Source organism: Eumetopias jubatus, unplaced genomic scaffold, assembly GCF_037043125.1.
Source record: "Eumetopias jubatus isolate StellerSeaLion01/CBP00866 unplaced genomic scaffold, mEumJub1_p1.0 scaffold_4, whole genome shotgun sequence".
In the NCBI taxonomy this organism is placed as follows: Eukaryota; Metazoa; Chordata; class Mammalia; order Carnivora; family Otariidae; genus Eumetopias; species Eumetopias jubatus.
Window position 1 is genome coordinate 165,198,088 of NW_028274810.1, and position 14,694 is coordinate 165,212,781.

Here is a 14,694-nt window from a genome sequence, read left to right on the forward strand (position 1 = left end):
GAGGTATGATTTACAACTATCTCAGTTATTTTTCAGGAAAGAGGGACATCTTTGTCAAATATTTAGTTCTAAGAGAGTTTTTCCATCTTACTGAAAATGAAGACACTTATCTCCTGTGACATGGTAACGTTGTTACAGATTTTGGAGAGGCAAATTAAAGTTGTTCAGTTGTTAAATCAGAAAAGAAATCCTCAAAGTATTGTATTTATTTGACAGATACGCAGCAAATAGAGTCTATTTCTCAAAATACATATAGTTATTTATTGTCTCAGTTGCAGTATTTGTACCAATATCTCACTTTGGCAAAACATTATCATCAGAACATATATTTGCATTTTACTTGTCATTGAACTCCTCATCACTGCAAATTAAGCATCTGCTCAGAGTGGATACATCCAAACCCTGTCTGGCAATTCACAAAGGGCAGTGCGCATGTCTGTGATATAGTAATGGACTCACAAATATAGGTAGGCCTGAAATGAAAGGCTAGAATCAGTGTATTGCTACAAAGTTAAATGATGCTACTTTTTGTTTTTAATCAAGAAATCCAAATATATTTTTAAAATTAAATACAATTATTTAAGGACTACATAAAAATGAGTCAACATGATCATTCAAGTAAAAAATTTTATGGTATTTTATTTGGTCTTTGGATATTTTTATGAAATATAATTTAGAATGGGTACTTTACTATAGTTTCTTTACCAATTTAAAATAAAAAGTATAAAAATAATACAATTTGTTCCCATAATTTATGGGAGATCCTGAAGGACCTTCTTAGAAGTGGACCCAGGAAAACATTGTCTAAAGGAAATCACTAAATGATCCCTTCCAATTCTAAAGGTTATTTTCCAAGAAAGATCCAGTGGACATCCTAAATGCAGATTACATTACAATGCAAATATTTAGACATAACCCTTTAAAATTATTATGACTACTCCAACATGCCTAAAATTTTTCCAAAATAAAAAATTCTTTTCTTGGAGTTATCTAAAAGGAATATTGAGTCATAGATACGACATATTTTTATAATGTCACATTAGAAATTCTACAAACAGCTAAAGATTGTGTTAAAAAAGTTTTAAGTGATGGTATACATGTTGGACATGGTAAAGATAGAAACACTACTCTGCTCTAAAACCTCACTCATCTTAGGGAGATGAGGACATTTGGTCCCCCCAGTTAGAATATTTCTGTTATACTGGCTCTATGCCTTGGACACAGTTATAGCCCTTTGTAAATACATATTAAAGAAAAAATATAGAGAATATCTGTTGTACTTATCTGGTATATAAATCTAGAAAATTTGAAGCTTGAGCTGAAGTACTATGATATCTATCAGAGGCAGTAGTTCTCAGTGTTTACAGATAGAGAGTGATGGGAATAAAATGCCAGGAGCTTCTAAGGACAACATAGGTTATCAGATCTCTCAGAACAAAAGACAAAGTGGGCAACAGCAGAATCTCTAGTTAAATAATATAAAATTCTCTACATTTGTTGTTATGCTACTGGATATTAGATTTATTAAATTATGTTGTCTCTTTGTTTATACTTCATTATAATCTTTTTGAACAGACACAATTTGGAGGTTTGCTTCACTTCATATTATTACAACTGCTATGTATGGAATATAGAATCTTGTTAGAATCCAACAAGTCTTTCTTGATCAAGCCCTATTTTTTGAGACCCTGAAACAAATTCAATATAAACATATTTATTTTTACTATACAATATTAATTCTACTAAAAGCACTTCTATTACTTTAAAAATATTGCTTATTGGGGTGCCTGGGTTAGCTTAGTCAGTTAAGCATCTGACTTGATTTCAGTTCAGGTCATGATCTTAGGGTTGTGAGATCAAGTCCTGGTGGGCTCCATGCTGGGTATGGAGGCTGAAAAATAAAAATAAAAAATAAATACATAAAAATAAAAGTATCACTTATTACTAGAGAAATAGATGTTCATAATTAACAGAGACTCTAATGTTTAATTTCTCCAAAAAACCTAAAACATTTATGTATTGTGACTGAAATAAGAATTTGTTAGTTGATTTTCTTCTGTTTGGACTGTCAAGAAAAGGTTTTGAAATGAGAAAAGAAAATAGCCTGAATTTGTTCTTGCCACAGCAAATTTTTCTTCTAAAATAGGAAAGAATCTCTACAGTTTAAAATATAGTCAAGAGAATACAAAAACGGATTTATCTGTAAGAGAACCACATATCCATGGAAAGGAGTAGTTTTCACTTACCCTCTTTTCAGAGTTAGCTTTAAAAATTCCATGAACTGTCTCTCTCATGAGTCATTTAAAATTAATAATATTTTACTAAATATAAAATCCAAATTATTCTTTTGGTCTCTGGAATGACTAGTTAGCATTTGTGGCACATATGTATATATATATCATTTAAATTCTAATTCATGTATTCATTTATTTATTTTTTCATTCAAAACATACTTACTCAGCTTCCATCATGCCTGAAAATGTGCAGGGCATTGATTAGCACTGCGTAATAGATTTTGTGGATATTTTAAGGTTCAAATGAGTCAAAGCAAACATTCTTAAAAGGAGAAATACAATTATTATGATACTAACAAAATTCACTATTGAGTGTCTCGTTCTCCCCATATTGGTATTATCTATAGGTCTCTCATTCTTCTCCATTCTCTTAGAATGCTCCTATTATGAATTTCTTTAAATGTATCTATCTGCTTAGTAGTTCATTAACTATAACATGTTTTGGAGCTGTTCTTATAACAGTCTTTGATTGAGTTAATAATCATAAAGACGTAGTTGTCTGTCTTTACTATACTTCAGATCACCAGGCATATACCATGAACAAAATTATAGTAAGCATTTACTGCTACATTTTCCATTCCCAATCCTTCTTTTTGACCATTCAGCTCTCCCCAGAGACTGACACTCTCATGGTGCCTTTGCCTGCTGTTATACTCAGATGTCTTCTCTTGACAGATACCCTGATCAACTTCCTCCTTCTTTACATCCCCTGGCTCTCATCAAAATTTACTGGTTCTGCAAGCAATAATATACTCCTCTCTAATTCCTAAGGTAAGAACTTTTTAATCTAATAAACCCAAAGCACTGTTTCTATGAGATGAGTTCATTATAAAGAGCAGAGCTCTATGCCACAAACTCTAAAGTTGATCGCATCTGCCTTTTAACACTGATTTCCTGAGATGATTTTTGTACCTTTAACTGATAAGTATCCCTTTTTAAACTTTTACCATGAAACTTTTCAAATATTCACAAAATTAGAAAAATAACACATTGGACTCCCATGTAGCCATTATTAATATTTTGCTAATTGTATTTAATCTATCATCCCATCCCATTTTTCTGGAGCATTTTAAGGCATATCCCAAATAACTCATAATTTCACCTATTATAAATACTTCAGAATATAGTCCTACATAATAAATATATATAACATAACCACAATGCCAACATCACCTCCAACAACTGACAGTAATTTCTTAATCTCATTTTTAGTTGTCTCAAAAATGTTACTTTATAGCTGGCATGATCATATCAGTACCCAAATAAGCTCTGCATATGCCAAAGTCAATATTTTAATGGTTAATATTGCTACTTAGATAGAAAAGTTACGTCTGTACCACACTGCAAGATAAACACAATGGAAGACTGTTTCCTGTAGTAATTAAGTCTCTTAGCTCTATAGTCACAGTTTGGGCTCAGATCAGGGGCTGCATTACAAGCTGTATGATATTGGATAAATTAGTCTCTCTGAGCCTGTTTTTTCAACTGTAAAATGGGAGCTATGAGCATTTAAAATGGGTGTGTATATTATTTATTTTTAATTTCTTAAAAGATTTTATTCATTTATTTGAGAGAATCAGAGAGAGCATGAGCAGGGGGAGGGGCAAATGGAGAGGGACAAGCAGACCCCACTGAGCGGGAGCGTGACACAGGGTTCAATCCCAGGACCCCGGGATCATGACCTGAGCTGAAGTCAGACGTTTAACTGACTGACTCACCCAGGCACGCCTATATTTAAAAACCGTTTACATGGTCCTCAGAAATAGTCTTAATAAGTGCATTTATTTTATTAGTTAATGTAGGTGGTTTTTCCTTCCTTTGCATGTATATGTGTGTGTATGTTTACATTTTGCCTTAGAATATGAAAATCTTAAGCTACTAGGCTATCAAAGAAAAATAATCACAACAGACGTAATTCTTCTTGAAACTTATTTAAAGAAAGGAGGCCTTTCCAGATAGGTGTACTAGCTAAGGTTTTAGAGATATAGACAAATTATAACTAATTGATGCCAGCCTTTCAACATGATTGAGAAACTTTATTGGTGAATTTCATAGTAGCTCCAGAGTGTGTGTGTGTGTGTCCTGAGTCCTTAATATGCATATTCCACTAACATAAGAATATCACAGAAACAATGCTCTAGAGTGTCAGATATTTCTATGAAATCCAATTGATTAAAGGTTTGAACAATGGCCCTAATTTGTTTGAAAACAATGAAAAGTGTAATTGTGTTCATTTAATCAAGGATACTAGAGTGCCATCTAGTGCCCAAGTTTCATGAACTGTAGACACATGGCCCTTAGGAACCCAGTATATAATGGAATAGGCATATACTACTCATACAAAGTATACAAAGTAACAGAAAATATTACAATTTCTCATTTTATACGATTTTCTTATGGAGCATAATCTGATGTTTATTTTGATGCCACATTTTAGGTTTTTAAAATATTAGATTTTTTTTTCAGTGATGTAAAACTACCATTTTTATTGTTATGTTAATCACCATACATTACATCATTAGTTTTTGATGTAGTGTTCCATGATTCATTGTTTCTGCATAACACCCAGTGCTCTACGCAGAACATACCCTCTTTAATACCCATCACCAGGCTAACCCATCCCCCTACCCCCTCCTCTCTAGAACCCTCAGTTTGTTTCTCAGAGTCCACAGTCTCTCATGGTTCGTCTCCCTCTCCAATTTCCCCCCCCCTTTCATTTTTCCCTTCCTGCTATCCTCTTCTTTTTTCTTAACATATAATGTATTATTTGTTTCAGAGGTACAGGTCTGTGATTCAACAGTCTTACACAATTCACAGCACTCACCATAGCACATACCCTCCCCAATGTCTAACACCCAGCCACCCAATCCCTCCCACCCCCCACCACTCCAGCAACCCTCAGTTTGTTTTCTGAGATTAAGAATTAGTCATATCAGTGAGGTCATATGATACATGTCTTTCTCTGATTGACTTATTTCGCTCAGCAAAATACCCTCCAGTTCCAACCCCGTCGTTGCAAATGGCAAGATTTCATTCCTTTTGATGGCTGCATAATATTCCATTGTGTATATATACCACTTCTTCTTTATCCATTCATCTGTCAATGGACATCTTGGCTCTTTCCATAGTTTGGCTATTGTGGACATTGCTGCTATAAACATCGGGGTGCACGTACCCCTTAGGATCCCCTACATTTGTATCTTTTGGGTAAATACCCAGTAGTGCAATTGCCAGGTTGTATGGTAGCTCTATTTTAAACTTTTTGAGGAACCTCCATACTGTTTTCCAGAGTGGCTGCACCAGCTTGCATTCCCACCAACAGTGTAGGAGGGTTCCCCTTTCTCCACACCCCCACCAACATCTGTCGTTTCCTGACTTGTTAATTTTAGCCATTCTGACTGGTGTGAGGTGGTATCTCATTGAGGTTTTGATTTGGATTTCCCTGATGGCGAGCGATGTTGAGCACTTTTTCATGTGTCTGTTGGTCATTTGGATGTCTTCTTTGGAAAAATGTCTGTTCGTGCCTTCTGCCCATTTCTTGATTGGATCATTTGTTCTTTGGGTGTTGAGTTTGATAAGTTCTTTATAGATTTTGGATACTAGCCCTTTATCTGGTATGTCATTTGCAAATATCTTCTCCCATTCTGTCGTTGTCCTTGGTTTTGTTGACTGTTTCTTTTGTTGTGCAAAAGCTTATCTTGATGAAGTCCCAATAGTTCATTTTTGCCCTTGCTTCCCTTGCCTTTTATGATGTTTCTAGGAAGAAGTTGCTGCGGCTGAGGTCGAAGAGGTTGCTGCCTGTGTTCTCCTTTAGGATTTTGATGGACTCCTGTCTCACATTTAGGTCTTTCAACCATTTGGAGTCTATTTTTGTGTGTGGTGTAAGGAAATGGTCCAGTTTCATTCTTCTGCATGTGGTGCCCAATTTTCCCAAAACCATTTCTTGAAGATACTGTTTTATTTCCATTGGACATTCTTTCCTGCTTTGTCAAAGATGAGTTGACCATAGAGTTGAGGGTCCATTTCTGGGCTCTCTATTCTGTTCCATTGATCTATGTGTCTGTTTTTGTGCCAGTACCATACTGTCTTGATGATGACAGCTTTGTAATAGAGCTTGAAGTCCGGAATTGTGATGCCTCCAGCTTTGCTTTTCTTTTTCAACAGTCCTCTGGCTATTCGGGGTCTTTTCTGGTTCCATACAAATTTTATGGACAATAAACAAACCAAAAAAAATTTGTTTTTGTTCCATTTCTTTGAAAAAAGTGGATGGTATTTTGATAGGGATTGCATTAAATGTGTAGATTGCTCTAGGTAGCATCAACATCTTCACAATATTTGTTCTTCCAATCCATGAGCATGGAATGTTCTTCCATTTCTTTGTGTCTTCTTCAATTTCTTTCATGAGTATTTTATAGTTTTCTGAGTACAGATTCTTTGCCTCTTTGGTTAGATTTATTCCTAGGTATCTTATGCTTTTGGGTGCAATTGTAAATGGGATCGACTCTTTAATTTCTCTTTCTTCTGTCTTGTTGTTGGTGTATAGGAATGCCACTGATTTCTGTGCATTGATTTTATATCCTGCCACTTTACTGAATTCCTGTATGAGTTCTAGCAGTTTTGGGGTGGAGTCTTTTGGGTTTTCCACATACAGTATCATATCATCTGCAAAGAGTGAGAGTTTGACTTCTTCTTGGCTGATTTAGATGCATTTGATTTCTTTTTGTTGTGTGATTGCTGTGGCTAGGACTTCTAATACTATGTTGAATAGCAGTGGTGATAGCGGACATCCCTGCCGTGTTCCTGACCTTAGGGGGAAAGCTCTCAGTTTTTCCCCAATGTCAGCAGTATATTCTATCAGTTTTTCCTAAGATTTTGCATGTCATCATAAAACAGCATCAACATCTGGTGAAATCTGAGTAAACTGCAGGTAAAATCCTAATAACAGGTCAAGGGAACTTACATAGTGAGTAATAATACAATTATATTTTAGGAGATTCCTGTATGTTAATGTGCTTTGTTCTTTACCTTTATTATCTCTAATACTAAGGAATTCTAGGAGTGAGGTATTATAACCATTTTACAGATGTAATTAAATCTCAAAGAGTAATGTTTGCAACATTGCCTTGCTGGTAAGTGTAGAAGACTGTATGGTAAGTGTGTCTGATCTTCATGAGCTGACCCTGTGCTAGATTACATGCCCTCGAATTCCATAGTACTTCAATGATGCCAATTATCAAACCAAAGCACAAAAATGACCACTGATTAAAGCCAATAAAATATGTCATTGGTCTACTTATGACCTTATAACTGAAATCACCTCAAATATCTACGCCACAACTGTAGTTGTAATAGAAACTAATAGAAAAATCAGATAATCAGATTATCTAGAAATAAGTTTTGCTCATAAAAAAACATTTATTATTTTTTTAAATGTCATTAAATTATACAAGAAGTATTGGTATCTCTTTCACTCTTATCAGAGTTTATCAATTATTAACTTTGGCATTATCAACATTTTGGGCCAAATATTCTTTTACGTCAGGAGCTGTCCTTCAAATTATAAAGAGAATATGGTTCCCAACCATCTATGCCCGGTATCAGAATCATGAAATTTGTGTGGTGATTCTTGAGGAAGGCCCTCTGCTAATAGTTCCCACCTTCTTAATTTTATATATATACTCCTTCCAAAAGAATGTTGAAAATAATTAGACTTGTATAGGTAGTAGAGCAGAACAGTTGTGAATAAGACCGGGTCTCTATTCTGTTGTGCTTAATGTCTAATAAAGTGAAATATTACTTTTAATCAAAGTTTAAGAATTACCTCACAGCAGATATTAATTTCAAAATTATATCCTGATAGATATAGGCTCTGGTAGGATCTTTTCTGCAAGGCCTGATCCCAAGACTTTTCTTTTTTTTTAAGATTTTATTTATTTATTTGAAAGAGAGAGACACAGTGAGAGAGAGAGAGCACAAGCAGGGGGAGTGGGTGATGGAGAAGCAGGCTTCCCGCTGAGCAGGGAGTCCGATGCGGGGCTCGATCCCAGGACCCCGGGATCATGACTCGAGCCGAAGGCAGACGCCCAACGACTGAGCCACACAGGTGTCCCCCAAGACTTTTCTATTTGCAAAGGCTAATCATGTAAATGATGAAAGCAGTATAGATTTCCCATAATTTTATGGTTTATCTTCATTTATGTCATTTATAGAAAATTGACACCTAATTTTAGGTGGGACATTTTAATGAACAGACAAAAAATAAACAAGTAGTTCCATACCACCTCCATATAAGGCCATTCTCTCTCCTCTTCTCTGTCTCTCTCTTTCTCTGTCTCTCTCTGTCTCTCTGTCTCTCTCCCTTTATACATGTATGTATATGTATGTAGTTAGGTGGTAGAAAGAAGTTAGAAGTAGACTGAAAAATGAGCGAAGATAATCTAGAAGGTAAAAAAAATGGAAGCAATATGACATAGTGAGGGGGACTTGACAGACATTTCAAAGATAATTTTAGTATAATTTCTAACTAGTTGTATGACTGGGTAAAGCTTCATAAATATTTTTTGAAAAAATAAAAAGAATAACTGAACAGTCAGAGTCTCATTTTCCTTTTGTAGAAAGAAAAGAATTATATATACTCTTCATATCACTCAAGAAACTTACAAATATTAAGTGAACTAATGAGGTCAGAGGTACATTATTTGTAAAGATCAAATAAGATGTGTATTATAAATACCCTGATTTCCCATTAAAATTTTCAAAAATTTCTAAAATGATAACAATTGTTAATAGCATTGTAAAACATTAAGTCATAGCCTGGGCAAAATTTCAACTAAGTGCCTAGTCACTCCTTTTCATTTTCCAAATTATTATTATTTTATTTTATATGCAAATAATGAATCATGGAACACTACATCAAAAACTAATGAGGTAATGTATGATGATTAACATAATAAAATAAAATTTAAAAAATAAATAAAATAAAAAACGACATTCAGATCTACATAAAGAAAGGAAGAGCATTTTCCAAATTATTTTAACAATACTTACTAAAACATGGGGTCCAATTTTTCTATTTGAAGTTTTCCTCTACCAGTATAATTTTTTTTGGCTTTTTGCATTTGACTTTGTCTTGGTAATATCAATAATAATTCCTGAATTCAATAAGTACTTTTTAGTGGTTAGAAATTATCATCATCTTTTGATGATCTTTTAGCAAGCTCATAGTACTTTTACATATATATCTGTGATTTTTCCTCATCTTTGTGAATAACAAAGCAAGTAAACAGAAAGTAAATGAAGTAAATTGTATGGAGAATTAATTTAGTGGGCATGTACAATTTTGCCTATAAACAGCTGGCTCAGGGCTACGCTATTGGAGATAGGTTACCGGCTGTGATATGTTAGAGTCCTAGAAAGCTATGTATAAGTTTAAATTCATTAAGTTTAACACAATTTCCCCAAGTAATAAAAGAATCTTTCACGATGAAGCAACAGAATTAACAAAAAACCTTATATAAATGAAGTTGACTTACATATATATACAGGTAGTAAGCTATATATTTATTCTTAGTTCAATTTTTGAGAAAAAAAATTGTATCCAATCACATCAAAATATGTATTTTAAGAACAAAACACTAAAGTAATAGAAGATATGGATAAACTTTATAATAAAGTTTTTAAATGTGCAAGGGATGAACCAAATATCAAAAGGAAAACTGGAGTATTCTTTTAGAAAATGAAGTTACTTCTATCAAGTAAAAATTCACCTTATTTCAACTGCTTTGCATGTTCATGTTCTGGCATATTGGGTTTTCTTCAAGAGAAGCACTAATTTATTTTGTAGTGTGGAGAAACTTTATTAGTATTTACAAGTTCAATGCTGCCTTGTCTTATGAAACATGTTATTAACTGTTAACCCACACAACACCCCTTGTTAAATAGCTCATTATTATTATCTTCACTTTCCAGCTGAAAAAACACACCAAGAAAGGTCACAGAGTGAGTCAAGGCCAGGATTAGCAATGAAAAGCACCCAGTTGTTGGTGCTTTCCTTGGTCTACCTGGCCACACTAACTAGGTGAGATGGCCTGCCTGGAGAGCCACAAAGAATGGGAGCTGACCCAGAGCTTGTGTAACCAAACTCCTAATAAAGACAGCCTGTGTAGTCCTTGCCTTGGGACTTCATACAAGTTACCCTAAATTTGAATTGGTGGGGCCCTCACTAATATTCTTGACCTAGATCCTGAATGTTGCCCTTACTATTCCCTCACCTCATGTCACCATCACTACTGAAACCCTATGAGTTTACCTGTGGTTTGCTCTACTCTGAACCCATTTCTAAGGAGAGAAAAGTAAATAGTGCTGAGGGCATTTTACAACCTAGGTGATATTTCTGGAGGAACTGCAATCTGTATTAATTCTCTTAAAAAATGAGACCAAATTTATAATCTTTGTGGGTTTTTTTATCTAAATGTTTGAGAAAAATAAATGCACATATAATAAAAACTAACTGAAATTCTAGAGAGTGGCTGGGGTAGAAGCAAGAGATACAGTATATTTTATGAAATACTGACAATGAAAAATAGACAGTGAAGACATGAATTTTCTAAATAATTAACTTACTATTGTTAAGTTTTTCACATTAGCAAGCACTTCAACCTTAAAAAGAAGTATGATCAAGGAAAATAGAAAAGAACTCTTAAAACCAACTAATAGCAAACAAAAATACTGGGGCTTTATTGGAACTACACAGCTTTTACGGTTTTTGAAATGTAGAGGACATGGGTTATCAATAATGTTTATCAAAAACATATTCTTATTTTAATTAATCTAATATCTCACTAGGAAATAAATACAATTGATCAAAGAGGCATATAAAGGTTTACCTATTGGTAAAATATCCTACTAATATTATATAGTATTTAATATATTTGATGTAACTGATGAAATTTATAAAATGTTTTGCTTTGTATAATGAAATACAGTCCTAAGTTATTTTTTCTTTAATTTAAATGAAATGAGAAAAACATTTCCCAGGATGGGGGGAAATAATAAAATATGTTTAAGCTGACAGGATAAAACAAAATAGAACTTCAGATTATCCCATTATTTACTAAAGCAACTGAATATATTATTGGTTTTCATACTAAAAAATCACATTTCAAAATCTAGCCCAGATGACTTCACTATTGAATTCTTCCACACATTTAGGAAGAAATAATAATTCTACACAACACTTTCACCGAAGAGAAAAACAAGGAACAGTCTCCAGCTCACCTTATGGGATCAGCACAGTCTTTACTCTAAAATTTTAAAAGGGCATAACGAGGAAGGAAAATTACAGACAAATTTCTTTGGAAAACATAGTTGAAAATTTCTAAATGAAATATGAGCAAATAAAACCATAAAACAGACAATATTACAACATTAAGTAAGGTTTATTTTAGATCTAAAGAGAAGTTTAACATCATTCAGAAATCAATCCATCTAATTCATCACACTGACAGAATAAAGGGGTAAATGGTGTAATTATAGCAATAGATACAGGAAAAGCTTTTGATAAAAGTCAATATTCTCCCATGATAAAAACTTTTAGCAAACTAAAAATAGAGGAGAATCTTCTTAATCTGGTAAGGGATATCTACAAATATCTACATAATACATTATATTTAATTAAGACATATCAAAAATTTCCCATCAAGACTGGGAACAAGAAAGTCTGATAACATCTCTTTCATTTAACTTTGCACTGGATGCCCTAGCCTGTGCAATAATATTATCAAAAGAAATAAAAATTATAAAGTTTGGAAAAGAATAAATAAATGGACACTGTTTGCAAGTGATATTATCATGTATACAAAATATCCAGGAGCATTCATAAACTGTTAGAATCAATAAGTAAATTTAACATGAAAATAAAAATTTTTTAGAAGATAAAAATTTTAAAAGAAGGTATTAATTTTAGCATCAAGCACATAAAATTCTTATATATTTAATAAAAATTGTGCAAAATCTTTGCACATAAAATTATAAAATATTACTTAGAAAAATTAAAGGAGAGGTAAATAAATGAAAGAATTTATTAAAGATTGTAAATATATTCTTTCCCAAATTACACAGATTAATTAAATAGGTTCAATTCAATCCCAATTAAAGTCAAAATTTTATTTTATAGACATTAATAAGTTTATTTTAAAATTCAAATCAAAATGCAAAAAGGTCAAGATGAGGCAAGGCGATCTTAAATGAAAATAGTCAGAGGGACCATGAGAGACTATGGACTCTGAGAAACAAACAGGGTTCTAGAGGAGATGGGGTTGGGGGGATGGGTTAGCCTGGTGATGGGTATTAAAGAGGGCACATATTGAATGGAGCACTGGGTGTTATATGCAAACAATGAATCATGGAACACTATATCAAAAACTAATGATGTACTGTACGGTGATTAACATAACATAATAAAATAAAATTTAACAGTAAAAAAAAAAGAAAACAAAGAGTATTTACATTACCATACACCAAGACTTACCAAGAGATCATAATAAGGAAGATTTTATGATATTGACACAAGAATAGAAAATCTGGGCCATGGCATATAATAAAGCATCCAGAAAACAGAATCATATAAACAGCCACAGACTTATGATAGAGGTGACATTGCTTTGCAGTGGGGGAAAATTAGGTTAATAAATCTTAATCTTTATGTCCTAAATACACCAAAATTGATTCCAGATGAAGTGTAGATCTAAATGTAAAGTACAAAACAATAAAGGTTGTAGGAGATAATATACGTGAATGTTTTCATGACCAAAATAACAGCTTTCTTAATGAGGAAACAAAAGGCATTGCTAAAGATAACACTAATAATTTGTGCCTATTTATCAAAATACTCCATGAAGACAGTTTAAAAGGCAGAATGAGAAAAAAACATATATATATATATATGTATATATATGATACACACATATACACACACAGAGACACATACATACATAATTATATACAATGTTCAGGAAAAATAAACAAACTACATAAAAAACTTCTACAACTCAAGAAACATAGATAGATGACCCCACAGAAAATAGTAGGCAAAACATCTGGACAGGCATTTCACAAAGAGGCTATCCAATGGCTAATAAACACATGTAAAAGTTATCAACACCATTAGCCATCAAGTGCATACAAATTAAAACCACAATGTGACAAATATGTCTAAGATCTACAAGAGGAAAACTATTAATTTCTGATGAATGAAATCAAATGAGAACTAAATAAATGGAAAGGTATTCCATGACCATGAATAGGAAGGAAGACTCAGTATTGTCAACGTATCAGTGGTTCTTGATCTACAGATTCAGTACAATCCCAATCAAAATCTCAGCAAGGTATTTTGTGGATGTTGACAAACTGATTCTAAAGTTTAGACGGATAAGCAAAAGAACCAGAAGAGTTAGTGTAATATTGAAGAACAATGCCAGGGGATTCACAGTACCTGAATTTGAGACTTACTGTAAAACTACAGTAATCAAGACAATGTGAATTAGTGAAAGAATAGAGAAGTACATCAATGGAACCAAATAGCAAAACCAGAAATAGACCCATGCAAACACAGTCAATTGATTTTTGGCAAAGGAGCAAAGGCAATAAAATAGATCACAGATAGTCTTTTCAATAAATGTTATGGAACAACTGGACATACACATGTTGATGAATAATGAATCTAGATTCATCAAAAAAAAAAGCATCTAGATAATCTAGACAGACTTTGTGCCCTTCACAAAAATTAACTCAAACTGGATCATAAAATTCAAAACAATAAAACTCCTAGAGGATAACATAGGAGAAAAGCTAGATGACCTTAGATATGATGATGACTTTTTAGATATAACACCAAAGGCACAATCCATAAAAGAAATAATTGATAAGCTGGACTTCATTAAAATTAAAACTTCTGTGAAAGGCCATGTCAAGAGAATAAGAATACAAGCCCACAGACTGGGAGAAAATATTTGCAAAAACACATCTGATAAAGGCCTGTTATCCAAACTATACAAAGAAGTTTTTTTTTTTATTTTTTAAGATTTATTTATTTATTTGAGACAGAAAGAGAGAGTGCCCGCACATGAGTGGGGGGAGGGGCAGAGGGAGAAAGAATCCTCAACCAGACTCCCCACTGAGCACAGAGCAGGTCTTGATCCCAGGACCCCAAGATCATGACCTGAGCTGAAATCAAGAGTCGACACTTAACCAACTGAGCCACCCAGGCACCCCTAAAATATACAAAGAACTCTTAAAACCCAACAATAAGAAAATGAACTACTGATTTTAAAATGGGCCATATGATTGCATTTCTTATTAATTGGCTTATATAATTGGCTGCTCCCATGTTAGGGACATAGAT

At 33.4% G+C, this 14,694-nt stretch overlaps 1 pseudogene; it reads left to right on the forward strand.

Moving 5' to 3' along the window:
- Positions 1 to 14,694, forward strand: part of LOC114213771 (DDB1- and CUL4-associated factor 13 pseudogene) — a 142,177-nt pseudogene that overhangs the window by 120,017 nt on the left and 7,466 nt on the right.